Source organism: Gracilinanus agilis, chromosome 1 (assembly GCF_016433145.1).
Source record: "Gracilinanus agilis isolate LMUSP501 chromosome 1, AgileGrace, whole genome shotgun sequence".
Taxonomy (NCBI): Eukaryota; Metazoa; Chordata; class Mammalia; order Didelphimorphia; family Didelphidae; genus Gracilinanus; species Gracilinanus agilis.
The window spans coordinates 122,104,234-122,119,233 of record NC_058130.1 but is presented as its reverse complement, the minus strand read 5'-3'; the positions used below and the strand labels follow the sequence as shown (position 1 = coordinate 122,119,233).

General features: G+C 35.1%; 1 protein-coding gene across 1 annotated transcript in view; it reads right to left on the bottom strand.

Annotated features, from left to right (window-relative positions):
- The window catches only part of PTPRD (protein tyrosine phosphatase receptor type D), a 610,060-nt gene that overhangs the window by 231,122 nt on the left and 363,938 nt on the right, over positions 1-15,000 (bottom strand). The window lies entirely within an intron of this gene.

The window sequence follows — 15,000 nt, the reverse complement described above, 5'->3', positions numbered from 1 at the left end:
GGTTACCTGATCTAGTCTTATAAGGGATTTCAATAGGCAGAGATGAGGAAGGAATATATTCTGTACTTGGGGAAATAGGCTGAAGATACAAAAAGGATTGCTGCAACATGGTAAATAATTAGGTAGTAGAGTGTGGCTTAAATATATATTTCAAGGACAGTCATGTGAAATAAGGCAGAAAAAGGAGGAGGACCTTAAATGATAAGTTAAGGAAGTTTCAAATTATCTTATTGGCAATAGAGAGATAATGAAGGTTTAATTTGCTGTTGTCAGTAGAGAAGTAACATGGTAAGACCAGTACGATAGGGGAAAAAAAAGTTTTCTATCAGCTGCATGATGGATGAACTAGAACAGAGATGTTTTTTAGATTGATAGAACCTAGAACCAGATTAAAGTGTAATTGGGAAATGCTTAATAAATCAAATACAAATACAACATAGATAATGTTACTCTATGGCTTTCTATATCAATATGAGGAAGTAGAAATTATTTTCTATTTGAATTTAGCAATAGTTGCCTAGATAATTAAGACATGTGAGGCAAAGAGAATATTTAGGAGCTTTTCAAAATCACTTTTCTGAAACCTAAAATAGTCCCACATTCTTGTTGTTCAATTGTTTCTCAGTCACATCTCACCCCATTTGGGGTTTTCTTGGCAAAGATATAGGAATAGTTTGCTACTCCCTTCTCCAGCTTATTTTACATAGTGGGAAACAGAGGCAAAAGGCTTAAATGATTTGCTAATAAGTGTCTAAAGTCATATTTGAACTCAGGAAGTGATGATTTTTTGACTTTCAGTACAGGACTCTATCCACTATACTACCTAGCTACCCTACTCCCATATTCTTAAAAGTTAACCAATAAAAATTCTTAAATTCTAAATCTTCCTATCACTCAGGCCATCTAAAAGCCTATTTATTTATTCCTTTCTCACTACTGGCAGTGGATCTAGCCAAGAATTTTTAAAATTACACTCAAAGCACTGAAGTATTTTAGATAGGTACACTAAAATTATGATGCAGAACTGTAATTTGAACGATACAGAATTAACACTTGTTTTCTTAAAGAGTTGTGAGAAACATTTCAGGTTTCAAAAACATATCATAACTTCCTTTCAACCAATGATAGTTACAGTAACTAGATGGATTTTCTTTTAATACCTATTTTGCAGTACAGCAAGGTTACAATTAGTTAAAAAGTGATTCCTTCTGTTGTAATAAAAGGGCCTATATAGGTATATAGTGATGTGAATGTATCTATGTATTCTCCCTAGATGCAGATGATGGAGGAACACCAACCCCGATCACCTTTGATAGTTGTTATAATTTCCCTTTTCTCTAACAGTTGCCTAGGGAGGACCCTAAAAGGTTAGGTGGATAGGTAACTTTTTCAGGTCCAACCTGAGGTTGGATAAATTATTATAGGGCTTTTGATTTGCTTTGGATCATGTTTGATATCTGACTGCATTGACGCCTTCCCCAAGGGTGGTGATATAAAGACCACTCAGGAAGGTACTTGTTAAACACTCTTATCTATAATCTATAATAAGGGAAAGCATAAACAGGATAAGGAATGGGGATTGGAGACCCTGTCAATCTAATATCTATAACTAGTTGACAATCAGGACTGGAGGCTATTGATCTAGTAAAAGCTGGAGCTTTATTGTCCACTATCCCTCTGGCCCAGCCTAGCCACAGCCAAGCCAGAGAATAGGGACTGATGTTGATGCAGCTGTGTCAGTGATCTTATTCTCTCAGTTTTTCACTATCTGTGTTTGGTGATGCACTAGCTCTCACAGTCTTCAGGAAATATTCATATTCTTCCTACCCTCTTCTTCATAGACCTCCCAGCCTTCCTTTACTATCCAGAGACCTAGAAACCTAAAGAGCTAGAAAGATCCAGAGACCTAAAGACCTACAGAGCCCAAAGACCCAACACCAAAGACCAAAAGACCAAAAGACCAAAGACCTCTTCCAAGTGGCTATCAGGGTTATTTATGCTGCCAGGCCAACCAACATTTGCCCTTGGCTCACGGCATCTGGGAACATTCCATGCTTTCCAATTGCCTCCCCTGTCATTCAAGGTGGCCTCCATCATTTCCCAGGATGTGAACATAATACCTCAAAGTCCTTTCATTACTTAAATTCTCACTGCATATTTCCATTAGACTAGAACCACTGACCATATTTTATATAATTATTCCTTTGAATAATATAAATTCTAACATACAACCACTTCAGTTAACTCATTTATTTCCTCTAATCAATACAGCTTTAACTTAAGAGCAAAAGATTCTACCATGGTGTCAGAATCATCCTATTAAAATTTTTTTTTTGTTTTCTTTTTGTTCCTTGTATGTGTTTTCTAGTTTGTCTGAGTGACCAACAGTATGGTAGTGGTTGGGAATCAAAAGGCCTGAGTAAGTCTCTGTAAACTACTGGTCATCTGGATTTGGATGTCACACATCTCTCTCAATGTCTTAATTTCTTAAATGAGGAGGAATAGAAATGTAGCTTAACTCACCTGACTGTTATGAAGATGTGCCTTGTGAAGTAGAAAGTATTATATGCTTGAGTTTTATCATTATTAACATAGTGATACTCTAGTGGGACACTGGTATTCAAAATATTGATTACTGTATTGATCAGAGTAGCTAAATGTTCCTCTGTTGATTATCATCCCAATATTACTATACACAGTGATCTCCTAGTTCTGTTTATTTCACTCTGTATCAATTTATATAAGTCTCAGCAGGTTTTTCTGAAACCATCCCACTAATCATTTCTCATAGTAAATAGTATTCCATCACAATCATACACTGCAGTTTATACAGTCATTCCCTAACTGATGAGCATCCTCTCAATTTCCAATTCTTTGCCACCACAAAAGAGCTGCTATCTATCTATCTATCTATCTATCTATCTATCTATCTATCTATCTATCTATCTATCTATCTATATTTTTTACATAAAGTCCTTTTCCTTTTTATTTCATCCCATTAGGACACAGACCTAGTAGTGGCATTGCTGGATCAAAGGGTATGTTTTATTGCCATTTGAGCATAGTTCCAAATTGTTGTCCAGAATGTTTGGATTACTTCACAATTCTACCAACAGTACAGTTATGTCTTTGATTTTCCATCCCACCCTGAACACTTGTTATTTCCTTTTTTTGTTATATTAGCCAGTCTGATAGGCATGAACAAGTGCTACTCAGAGTAATTTCAATTTTCATTTCTCTAATCAATAGTGATTTTTCATGACTGTAGATAGCTTTTATTTTACCATCAGAAAATGGCCTGTTCATATCCTTTAGCCATCTTATTAGGTTCTTATTGTTCTTATTTATATAAATTTGAGCCACTTCCCTAAAGGTTTATTAAATGAGGTCATCATATTATTTTAATATAATAAAATGATTATATTTATCAAGACTTCATATTATTATTATAAGGACCAAATAAATAAAGGTAAATTAGCAATGTCTATGGTAGTAATATCATAGTATTATCATATTCTAAGAAGTAATATGTAATAGAAATTCAGAAGGTTCTGGGATGGCTTGCATGAACTTATATAAACCAAAGAAAACAGAATTGTGTACATGATGAACACAGGAAAATAAGCGAGAACACGAAAAGGCATCATAATTCACATTAAATGCAAGGCTCAATCTGATTCAAGAAGTCAGATGAAGATGCCTACTTCCATCCTCTAGGTAAAGAGATAGAAGATTACAGATGTTGAATGCTGCATACATAATATATGCAGGATCTTTGGTGTTCTTTGCTTTCATTTTTCTTTATTACAAGGTATTATGATAAGGAGTGTTCCTGAGATGTAACAGCATTTTTTAAAATAAAGCAAATGTGATAACATATCATATGAAAATGCTTTGTATACTCTAAGGACTAAAGAAATATATTCTTTTTTAATTCATAGTTCATCTCTAGACAACCCTGTAAATGAATGACATACATACAGGGCCTTATGATAACATATACCCTTGTGACCTATCAGTCAAATCTGGTTCTATGGGATTATTTGAAAATTATTTAAATAAAAATAATAATAGAACACAGAAAACACTAATATGTGCTTTTCTAAGTCAATATGGCAACAGGGATCCTTACATACTTTAGTAGTCTTTTTTCTATCTGAGTTTGATACCATCAAGTTTGATACCAGTCCATTTTACAGATGTGGAAACAAAGACCTATACATGTTAAGCTGTCCAAGATCACAAAGGGAGTGAGTGATTGGCAAAACAGTATTTGAACCCAATTCCCCTGACTCTAAATCTAGTGCTCTTCTTAATGTACCATTCTGATTCTCCAAGGACAAGAATCAGAAATTATACTGGAATTACAATTCTAACCAGAGACTACTTTTCAAGGTCTATAAGAATTAATAGAGAAAGATACCCAGGAAAATAGGCTATGCTAATAATAACAATCTATTCCATTTGAATTTCATCAGGCTGTTTTTTTTATAGTTATAAAGGTTTTGTCAATGTTTTTATATCTATATAGCAGCTTTAATATTGTTGGAAAAAAGTTAAAATAAAAAGATCAATAGCTCCTATAGCATGCAAGCTATATTATCAAGCATCTTGCCTGGCAGCTATTGACACATACTGCTTCAAAGGATAAAAATAATTTACCTGGAGTAGTCCAATGTCAACTAAATTACCTTCTTCACCTAGAACTGAGGGATATTTTCAAGGAGGCTTTGTAAAGCTCATAGATTTTGTTTGTTTCACTTGATTCAGCCCCTTCCCCCTCTTTAAAGCCTCATCCAAATTTTCCTCCTCCAAGAACCCTTTCTTGGTAATATTGTTTTCCTCCAAAAGCTTTGTACAGATCAATCCAAGAGCAGTAAAAAAAAAAAAAAAAAAAAAAAACGCATTAATTCCTCTTCTATGTGCCAGGCACTGTGCTATTAAGTATCAGAGATAAGATGAAAAGAAAAAACAGTACCTTCTTTCAAAGCATTTATATTATATTGGACCATGCTTAAATTTCTTTTATGAATTTATTCTGCATTCATTTGTTTAGTTTTGTACCATGTCATATTAGACTGTAGACACTAAGAAGGCAACAAGCCTATTTTTTTTTAAACCTTACCTTCCATCTTGGAGTCAGTACTGGGTATTGGCTCCAAGGCAGAAGAGTGGTAAGGGTAGGCAATGGGGGTCAAGTGACTTGCCCAGGGTCACACAGCTGGGAAGTGTCTGAGGCCGGATTTGAACCTAGGACCTCCCGTCTCTAGGCCTGACTCTCAAACCACTGAGCTACCCAGCTGCCCCCTAACAACCCTTTAACTTTATCTCTCCCCTGGTGCCTATCACACTGTTGTAAAAATTAATGCAAACTGTAGTAAAATTTAATGTTTGAAGAGAGACTCTAATGAGTGATTCCTTGTCATCTTTTCACCATTCCAACATCTTCACTGTATTAAAAGGAAGTATCCAGGAACAAAAGTCATTTGGTATTTTTGCCTACTTCATAGATTATCATCACCAAAAATTTTATTACTTAGAAGCCAATTGTGTGTGTGTGTGTGTGTGTGTGTGTGTGTGTGTGTGTGTGTGTGTAGTTCCTCTCCATACAAAGTTGGCTAATCCTCGGATAACAGACAAAGCAGTAGTCAAGCGCATCCTAGATGCCTTTTTAGTTCAATGGGACCTACCAAAGCTTGTACTTCATGGACATAACCAAGTTCACCTTCATAACAAGAAAGTTTGCTAAACCGAATTGAGTTATTTTAGAAGTATTGCTAAGAGTGTACATTCATATAAAAATATTACCTTAGAGTTCCGGGGATGTTGCTCAGATTCCTCAGTGCCTATGGTCTCCCTGAGGCTACTTAATCACTAGTAACATTAATGTGTATAAATATTGCTCTAGTAGTCACTATTTCTCCTTCGAATTTCCAGCTTTCTTTAAGTGCCGTGATATCTGCCACCAATCAATAGTACGTGTCAAAGGCTTAGATTGTTGGGCCACTTGCTCTAGGCTCTTACCAAAGAAATCTAGATTTAATAACCATTTATAAGATGTGAAGTCTTTACCTTGGGAATCACTGACAAGGTTTGACTTGTGACATGCAGAAAAACACTCTAATGCATTTGCATGACCTCTCTTTCCCTTCTAGGCCCATAAAGAACACTCCAGAGGCCCTTTTTCACATACACAAGTGCACAACAAAGATAATCTATCTTGCATACTAATAGAATAGAGTATGTAAAGAGCTTTCCTTTCTTATTTTTAATAAGGGTAATTAAATTCCATCCATCCCCCTTATGCACAGAACCTCTTTCAAAGCACCCTCTTCATTAAATTTTCATGAGAAACATCACAATGTAACAGATTCAAATAGTCAGAGCTGTTATACTTTGACAGTTGTGGCTTGTTTCCAATTTGGCTGTCAGGTATTTGGCAATAAAACCCAGTATTCTACATAAAACGGACTGGAGAAATAATGAAATTTCTAATTGGAATGCTTATCTCAGTGGGTGTAGTTTATAAGATGTTAATTGCTTTTTTCCCCCTTTAAATTTATTAGTGATTTATACAAAAGTATCTCAACTATTTGATAGCATCATGTTTGACAGATTCTCAAGCGTCTGGACTCTGGAGACTGGAGAATGTCATCAATACCCTGCTATAAGTTGACCACATAAACTGGGTGGGGAGGGGGAGGAATGACAGCTATCAAAAATTAACAAATTGTCAATAAACTGGTAACTTCAAACTTCTACATGAGGTGAAAAGAAAAAAAATTTGTCCTATTCATTAATGTGCTCATTAAGCTTTAAACTGCATTACTTACCACTGTTCCATATTAATATTCAATCATGCTGAATTAGCTACTAATTCATCAACAATTTAAATCAGACTTGACCTTCACAAAGCCATTTGGTCTGTCATTTCAAGAGGCCATTAAAGGGCAGATTACTTGTACTTGTGCTTAGTGAATCGGAGAAGTAATACATATTTTGTTTGGAATGGCAGCTACAATAGACCTGGAAATAGAGTACATTCTATGAATCTGTTTCGTGTCTTAATGGTATATCCTCATATTAGACCCCAAATTCTATTAAAGGCAAGAATAAAAAGGTGTGTCAGCATTTTTTTCCTCAGTTAACTTCTTATTGCTGTAAAACTTTTTTCATTGTCTTGACATGTATGAAAAACTAGGGAAAAGTAATAGGTAAGGAGCAGCCAGGTGGCACAGTAGATACAGTGCCAAGATGGGAGTTGGGAGGAACTGGGTTGAAATCTTGATTCTAGTTTTGTGACTCTGGGAAAAATCACTTAAAATCCTTCTATTGCCCAGCATTTGCCTCTCTTCTGTCTTAGAACTGATAGTAAGAAGGTAAGAGTTTGTTGTTTTGTTTTGTTTTTTAATGAAAGTAATGGGCAACGCGAAGAATGTGTATTTATGAGAATGTTAAATGCCATGGGACAGTTTAGCAGGCTTTTGTGGAGATTCAAATTAAACTAATATTTATTGAGTGCCTAACTGTGTGCAAAGCACTGTGACAGCCGCTGAGGTAGATAAAAAGTATCGTTAAAGTATACTCCCCTTGTCCTTCTTCAAGGACTATCCAGAATAGTAGAGGGTTAATACACATAAACAGATAACTACTATGTTACATAAAAAGGAATGAAAGTATGTTAGCTGCAAAACAAAATATTTGTTAGGATACAGGAAGAAGGTATTTCCTAAAAGAAGCAATTAGAGATAGCTTCCTGGAACAGGTAGCATTTGTTTTGAGTTTTGAAGAATGAATAGTAATTCAGGAGCTAAAAAGGAGAGTAAGCCAGGTATAAGAAAGAAACTGCATGAAGGCAGGGAAAGAGACAGAATGGTATGATGTATTCTGGGAGGGGGATTTGGGGGGGAGATGTGGAGTAGTCCATTTTGGCAGGGACACATAATAATAGATGGAAGAGACTAATGCAAGGTGAGGCTGGAAAGATAGGCTTTCTGTAAAAGGACAAGGGGCAGCTAGGTGACATAGCGGATAGAATGGTGGACCTGAAGTTGTCTTCCTGAGTTCAAAACCAGCCTCAGATACTTACTAGCTATATGACCCTCAGCAAGTCACTTAACCTTCTTTGCCTCAATTTCTTCATCTATAAAATAAGCTGGAGAAGGAAATGGCAAACTACTCCAATATCTTCATTGAGAACCCCAATTTAGATCACAAAGAGTTGAATATGACTGAAATGACTCAAAAATAACAACAAAAGCACTAATAATTTTCACTGAATAGGCATGATTAAACTGCCTTAAAATGATCATTCATCAATAAGCTTAACATGTTCACTGAAGAAATTGAGGCTTTTCCTCCATCAAAGCCTCCAGTGAAACCTTATACCAGTGGTTCCCAATTTTTTTTTGGCCTACCGCCCCCTTTCCAGAAAAAAATATTACTTAGCCCCCTGGAAATTAATTTTTTTTAAATTTTAATAGCAATTAATAGGAAAGATAAATGCACCTGTGGCCATCACTGCTCCTCTGGATCGCTGCAGCACCCACCAGGGGGCAGTGGCACCCACTTTGGGAATCACTGCCTTATACAAATAACAAGTCTAAAGTTATGCTAAGAGGTAATTAAATAGGTCCTGTCCTTTGACTCAGCAAGACCATTCCTGGCCAAACACTCCAAGGAAGGAGAAAATAAAAACATAGTTCCAATGAAATATTCTTGGCAATTCTCTTTAGAGTAACAGAAGAAGTAGAAATAAATTGTCTTCTCTGGTACAGAATGGCTTATAAAAAATGGTATATGAATGGAATGGATTATCACTGCATGGATATGATATATAAGCAGCTCAGAAAAACATGAGAAGATTTTTATGAACTGATGCAGAGAGAAGTGAGTTGAAAAAATATAAAATAACTACATAAAAGGAAAGACTCCCAACCCCCACAAAAAAAGAAAATGTCCTCTTTGTGGTTCAAAGTTTATGAAGATCCTGGAGAGCATATGACAACTTTCTCATAACAAAAGTTAGAGGAACATTAGAAAATAGCATTGTACATAATGTTAAATGAGTGGATTGTTTTCTGCCTAATTATTTTTCTTTATCAAAAAATAGGATTCCGACTGGGGAGTGCAAAAGAATGACTAAGGGCAAAAAGCATCAACAAAATGTGAAAATTTTAAGGAGGGGAGAAAATTAAGGCCCCAGTACTCAAAATAGGCTTAAGTTTTAATCTCTTTGTAAACTCCTTGAGGACTCTCCATAGCCCCTTTTTCTTTACAAATTTCACAAGAGATCTCTTGGTAAAAGGTACAAATTAAATAATTATTTATTTTTTGGCCTTCTCTACTTCAATCAACTTTGATCTTCCCCTTCAATGAATTTATCTTATAGTCTATAATTATCTAATTGTTCACTAATCATTTTATGTAACTAACTTTGTCTCTCATAGAAGATAAAAATTTATTGAAGCTAACCATGTAATGAATAGTAGGAATTTTTGCCTGAATTTCATTTTGTCTTCCTTATGCCCTAAGAACAGTTCTGTTTAATATTTTTTCCTTCTCTGATTTCACACAAGAACAACAGTTCTTGCCTATGTTGCCAAATGTATTGCTTTGCTTTCTGCGTCTGGCATTTACTTTATCCTTTAGTCATGCAATATACCAACATGAGTCATTTTACAAGGTGATTTATGTCTCCTTCATAAACTAGTTTTCAAAGTCTGTGTGTGTGTGTGTGTGTGTGTGTGTGTGTGTGTATGTTTTGAGTTGAAACAAGCATGCTTTTAAAATTAAACAGATGGAAATCATCAGTTACATCAACGACAATATGGTACATTGTGAAAAGCCATAGATTTCCAACTAGAAGCTCTGGGTTTGAATCCTAAGCTCTGATGTTTATTGAATGGGAAAGTCAAAGGGACTCCCTGGGTGTCAGTTTCCTCACCTGTGAAACAAGGGGGAAGAGATATGTAGAAAAGATGATTGATAAACTCTCCACAGTTCTAAATTTTAAGATTTTTTTATTCTTATAATTGTAAGGGAGACCATTTATTATTCTAATATGCATAAAACATGGTCACTATTATATTACATATTACATAATTATATTTTGACTAACTTTCCCTTTTTTGGAAAATATTAGAAATTATGTAATATAATAAAAGAACTTTGTAGCAGATGACATTTTGATGGTCTTATCTAGGTAGGATATCAGTTAATGATATTTAAAATAAATATATAAACCAGAATTCCAAAAAGTATGATATAAAAAAGCCAAGTGGATTCCTTAGGCCTAGACAGAATTTCTTCTTTACATTTGTTTACTGAACTCTTCTTTTTTCAGAGATCTCCTGGGGTCATTTCTTCCACAAAGTTTCTCCTGATATCCACTTTTTTAAATCCCTCATCAAAATTGTCATAAGAATTTAATTTGGGTTTATTCTTTGCCTCATCACATTTTGCCTTTTATACATACTTGTGTACATGCCACAAATCCTGTATTTTAAAAGAAATTCCTTGAGAGCAGAAGACATTTGTGGATAACGTATAGGAGAAATACAGAAGATAGTCACACTTACAGAATATATTATGTAACAGAACTGCAAATAAAGATCTTATAGTTTTGATTCAAAAGATCTGTATCATGATGTATACAACATCTGGGATTCAAATGATTCTATCCATCACACTCAGTCTCAGAGTTCCACAGCATTGACTAAAAGAGGATTCTTAAGGCTGACATGCTGTGAGTGAAAGAATATACCTGACCCATGATAATAGGTAATTCAATGAGGAAAAATTCTGCCATCTCAAAAGGAAATGTCTACATTTATGAAGAATTTCTTTAAGATAATAAATTTCCAACTGAGAGCTCTTCAGAGCTTAGAAAACAAACATATCCCTTTCTTTGACTCAGAATTCAGGACCTAAAAAAATCTCAAATAGTACATATGAAAACAATACTTATTTTGATGCAATTTGTTTCTATTGGCTTTCAATAAATGTTGGATGATTATTGGCTTTAATTCTCAAAAGATAAGAATTTGTAAAGTCTCCCTTATTTTTTTGCATGAAATTATTCAGCTGAACATAGCTATGCAACATGACCTAATAGAGTGCTAACCTTGGTGTCAGGAATAGCTGGCTTGAATCCTACCTCTGGAACATATTGACTATGTGATGACAGGCAATTTACTTAATCTTCTCAGTGCCCCTAAAAAACTGTCTTAAGACTATAAATTGCAGGCCTAGGTTCCAGTCTGCATTGGTTGAAGGAGCTTCCTCATGGGAAGTTGCCTACACTGATGAAATTTCAGATGTAGATACAGAGATCTAGTTTCAGGAAAAGCTCCACATGGCCATGACTAAAAGAAACAAGATAAAGGACTGCAAAGCCTTTTCCATTTACTCACACAATTCTCAAAAAACACCTGATTAGAAGGGTAATATTTTCTATCTACAAAAGGATGCTAACTGGAAAAGTATACAAATATCCAGCCGAAACTATTTATAAAAGGCTTGTGAATGGTACAGATCTTGGTAAAATGTGACTCTTCAAGGCAATCATTTTATCTCATTAAATTCACTTAAGATGGTAACAGATCATGACAAATGGGTCAGGAATAAGACAAATTCATTCAATGATTTGATGTACATACAAAAATGAACCAGAGTTTAGTTTGTAAATGGAACAATACTGAGGAATTTATGTTATACCAACACCACCCTAAATAAGTATAAAAATAACATGTTCATATTTAGACCCTATGTCAATAGATTCATGAAATCACAGGTGTTGATGCTCTATTAATGAAAATGTCTCTTCCACAACTTCTTATTTTGTCCAAGTAGTTATACAAATCTTACAAAAAAGTTGTATCTTGTGCATTAAAAGCATTTCTCAAAAATTTTTTTAACCCTTACCTTCTGTTTTAGAAATGATACCTTGTATTGGTTTCCAAGACAGAAGAAAAATAAGGGCTAAGTAATGGGAGTTAAATGACCTGCCCAGAGTCACAAAGCTAAGGAGTGTCAGGCCAGATTTGAACCGAGGGCCTCCTGTCTCTAGGTCTGGCTTTCAATCCACTGAAACACCTAGCTATCCCCTCCTCTAATTTGTTTTAAAAAAAATCTTGCATTTCAGTTAATTTGTTTCATGGCATTTGAAATTCAACTTCAACATTAGGACAATTACTCTGGCAGTGTTGAGTAGGACAAATTGGAGAGAGGAGAACCTGGAGACACAAAGATTAGTCAAGAATCTCTTACTTTGATCTAGGCAAGTAGAGCTAAGTGTTTGAACCTATTGAGATAGAGAATGGTCAGAAGGCAATAAATGTCATGGAGAGAAAAATGACAGTTGGTAATCATTTGGATACTACCATGCTTCTCAGTCAACTATCTTTCAGAATAAAAACTAAGCCATCAGAAAACAAATTAGGGACATTTTCCTTTTGATATTACAGATACTAAAGACAAATGGTTGGAAATAAAGTTTATTATTTCAAAAAACAGTGTAAATAAAGCTTTTATTTTCACTATTCCAGATGGCAGCAGGATATAATTTACACTGTTTTGACATCATGACCATATTATTCATAATCATTCTTCCTACAACTGAATTGAATGAAGGACTGAAAACAGAAAAATAAAAAGAAGGGAAATAAAAGCTAAACCAACGTTTTTCCAGCAAAGTTGGGCTTTTGGGCCATCATCAAAATGGTTATGCATATGAATGAAATCTGAAAAAAAGCTCACACAAACAAAGCAGTTTCTAATTATAAGTTAAAGGCTACTTAGAGTTGGAAATAAATGATCTGAAGTATGAGAAAACTGCCAGTTAATAAACATTAGAATTTTTTAAAAGGATCTGCAAAGAAAGTAATTATGACCAACAAAGAATGCATCCTGATTCCAGGGTCTGCTGTTCCAAGTTATTATATCCAGATGGAAAGTATTTCTAAGTATGCCTATAAAATTAGGGAGAGCATAGGTTTTGCTTTATAGTGGGTCTAGTTATTCACTGAGGGTCATGGTAGACTGTAAGGATCTCCAAAGACTTCTCATGGATTCTGGTCAATTATGCAATGCAAGAGTAGAAAATGGGACATTGATAAGCTGATGGGAGCCTTATTAGCAGCTGTTAAATATTCAACATACCAAGCAATTGCCCATAGAGTATTTTGATGTGAAGCATATATTAAAAAATATTCTTAGCACATCAATAAGATGGTAAGGCAGCTTCAGTGCAAAATAAAACAAATTTGTTTAGTAGCACTATATGCAATTATCTTATAAATTGCCAAGCAATGTCTATATATCAGATCACAAAGGCACTTACACTAAATTATCATTTGTATGAATGTTGTAGCTGAGATTTCACATTCATAGTAAGTCAGTTAGCATTCACTGTTATTAGAATTTGGTCTTAAATAAGTCTTCTTTTATAATAAATGAGCATAGCCTGTATGGCCCTGAATTAGATAAATTCACCAGGGAAGAAAAAGAGGCACCCACTCATTCTGGGACTTAAAATACTTGCCATAATTGTCAGGAAATTTTCATATGTACTAAAGAGTCACTTTCTGATTTTTACTTACTACACAGAGGCACAATACTAAATACCTGGCATGGCATAGCATCTAATACATTGTATTTTAAAGAAATCATTCATTTCGGGTTTGTAGAGCACTTTAAGTGTTTCACAAATTAAGTGCCCTACCCTTTGTATCTCCTGAAAACTTTGAGAGAAGCTCATAGTTGTGAGAACTCTCACTGACCAGTCAATTGTTTTTTGTTGGTTTAAAAGTAATAGCTATAACCACTAATGTTCACGGAATGCCTACTGTGTGCTAGGTAATGTGCTAAATGTTTACAAATCTCACTACAACTGTGGGTGGTAGGTTCTGTTATTATTCCTATTTTATAGTTAAGGAAAAGGAGGCAAAAAGGCCAAATTCATACAGTATTCATACATTCAAAAATATTTAAGTGCCAGGTAATATGCTAAGCACTGAAGATAAAGAGGCAAAGGATAATCCCTGCCCTCAAGGAGCTTACAATTGAATAGAGGAGATAATATGCTTAAGAAGTTGAGTCTTCCTGACTCCAGACCCAGAACTATGTCCACTGTGTCACCTAGCAGCCCATTCTAAAAATTTACTTGATCCCAAACCGCACTGACTTTTGCAGACCATAACTTCACAACCCTCTTGCTTAAATTTTCAACCTCTTCTTATCCACTTGTTCTTTCTCTATTACATTCGAACTTATATGTGTTCCCCATTCTTTAAAACTTTCATAGGATCTTATCATCTCAAACTATCATCCTGTATCCTTCTTTTCTCAAGCAAAATCTTAGGAAAACCTGGCTTCACTCAGTGCCTCCAGTTCATTTCCTCACATGCATTCCAAGTTCCTTTGATTCTGGCTTCTGACCCCATTACTGAACTGAAACTGCTCTTTCAAAAGTTACAGTGATTTCTTAGGTGCCAAATCTGATAGTCTTTTCTTCCATTCTAATCCTTCTCAATCTAACTGCTGCACCCGACACTGTTGGTCACCTTCTGCTCCTGGATGGCCTCTTTCTTCTTTGATCTTTTACACTAATTTCAAATGGTTCTTCTATCAGTCCAACCACTCCTCTTCAGTGTCCTTTTCTGTTTTAACGTTCAGATCATGCCCTGTTAACTGAGTGTTCCCCGGAAATGTGGCTTTATATCTCTCCCCTAACTTTCTCTCTTCACTCTCTTTCCCTTTAATTTAATTATCATCTCTATGCTGATGATTTACAAATATAGATGTATCTTTCTTTAGATAGAGATAGAGAGACAGAGATAGAGAGACAGTGGAGAGAGAGACAGGGAGAGAGGGGGGAGAGAGAGAGGGAGGAGGAAAAGGAGAGAGGGGGTAGAGAGAGAGGGAGAGGAAGGAAGAGGAGAAGAAGAAGAAGAAGAAGAAGAAGAAGAAGAAGAAGAAGAAGAAGAAGAAGAAGAAGAA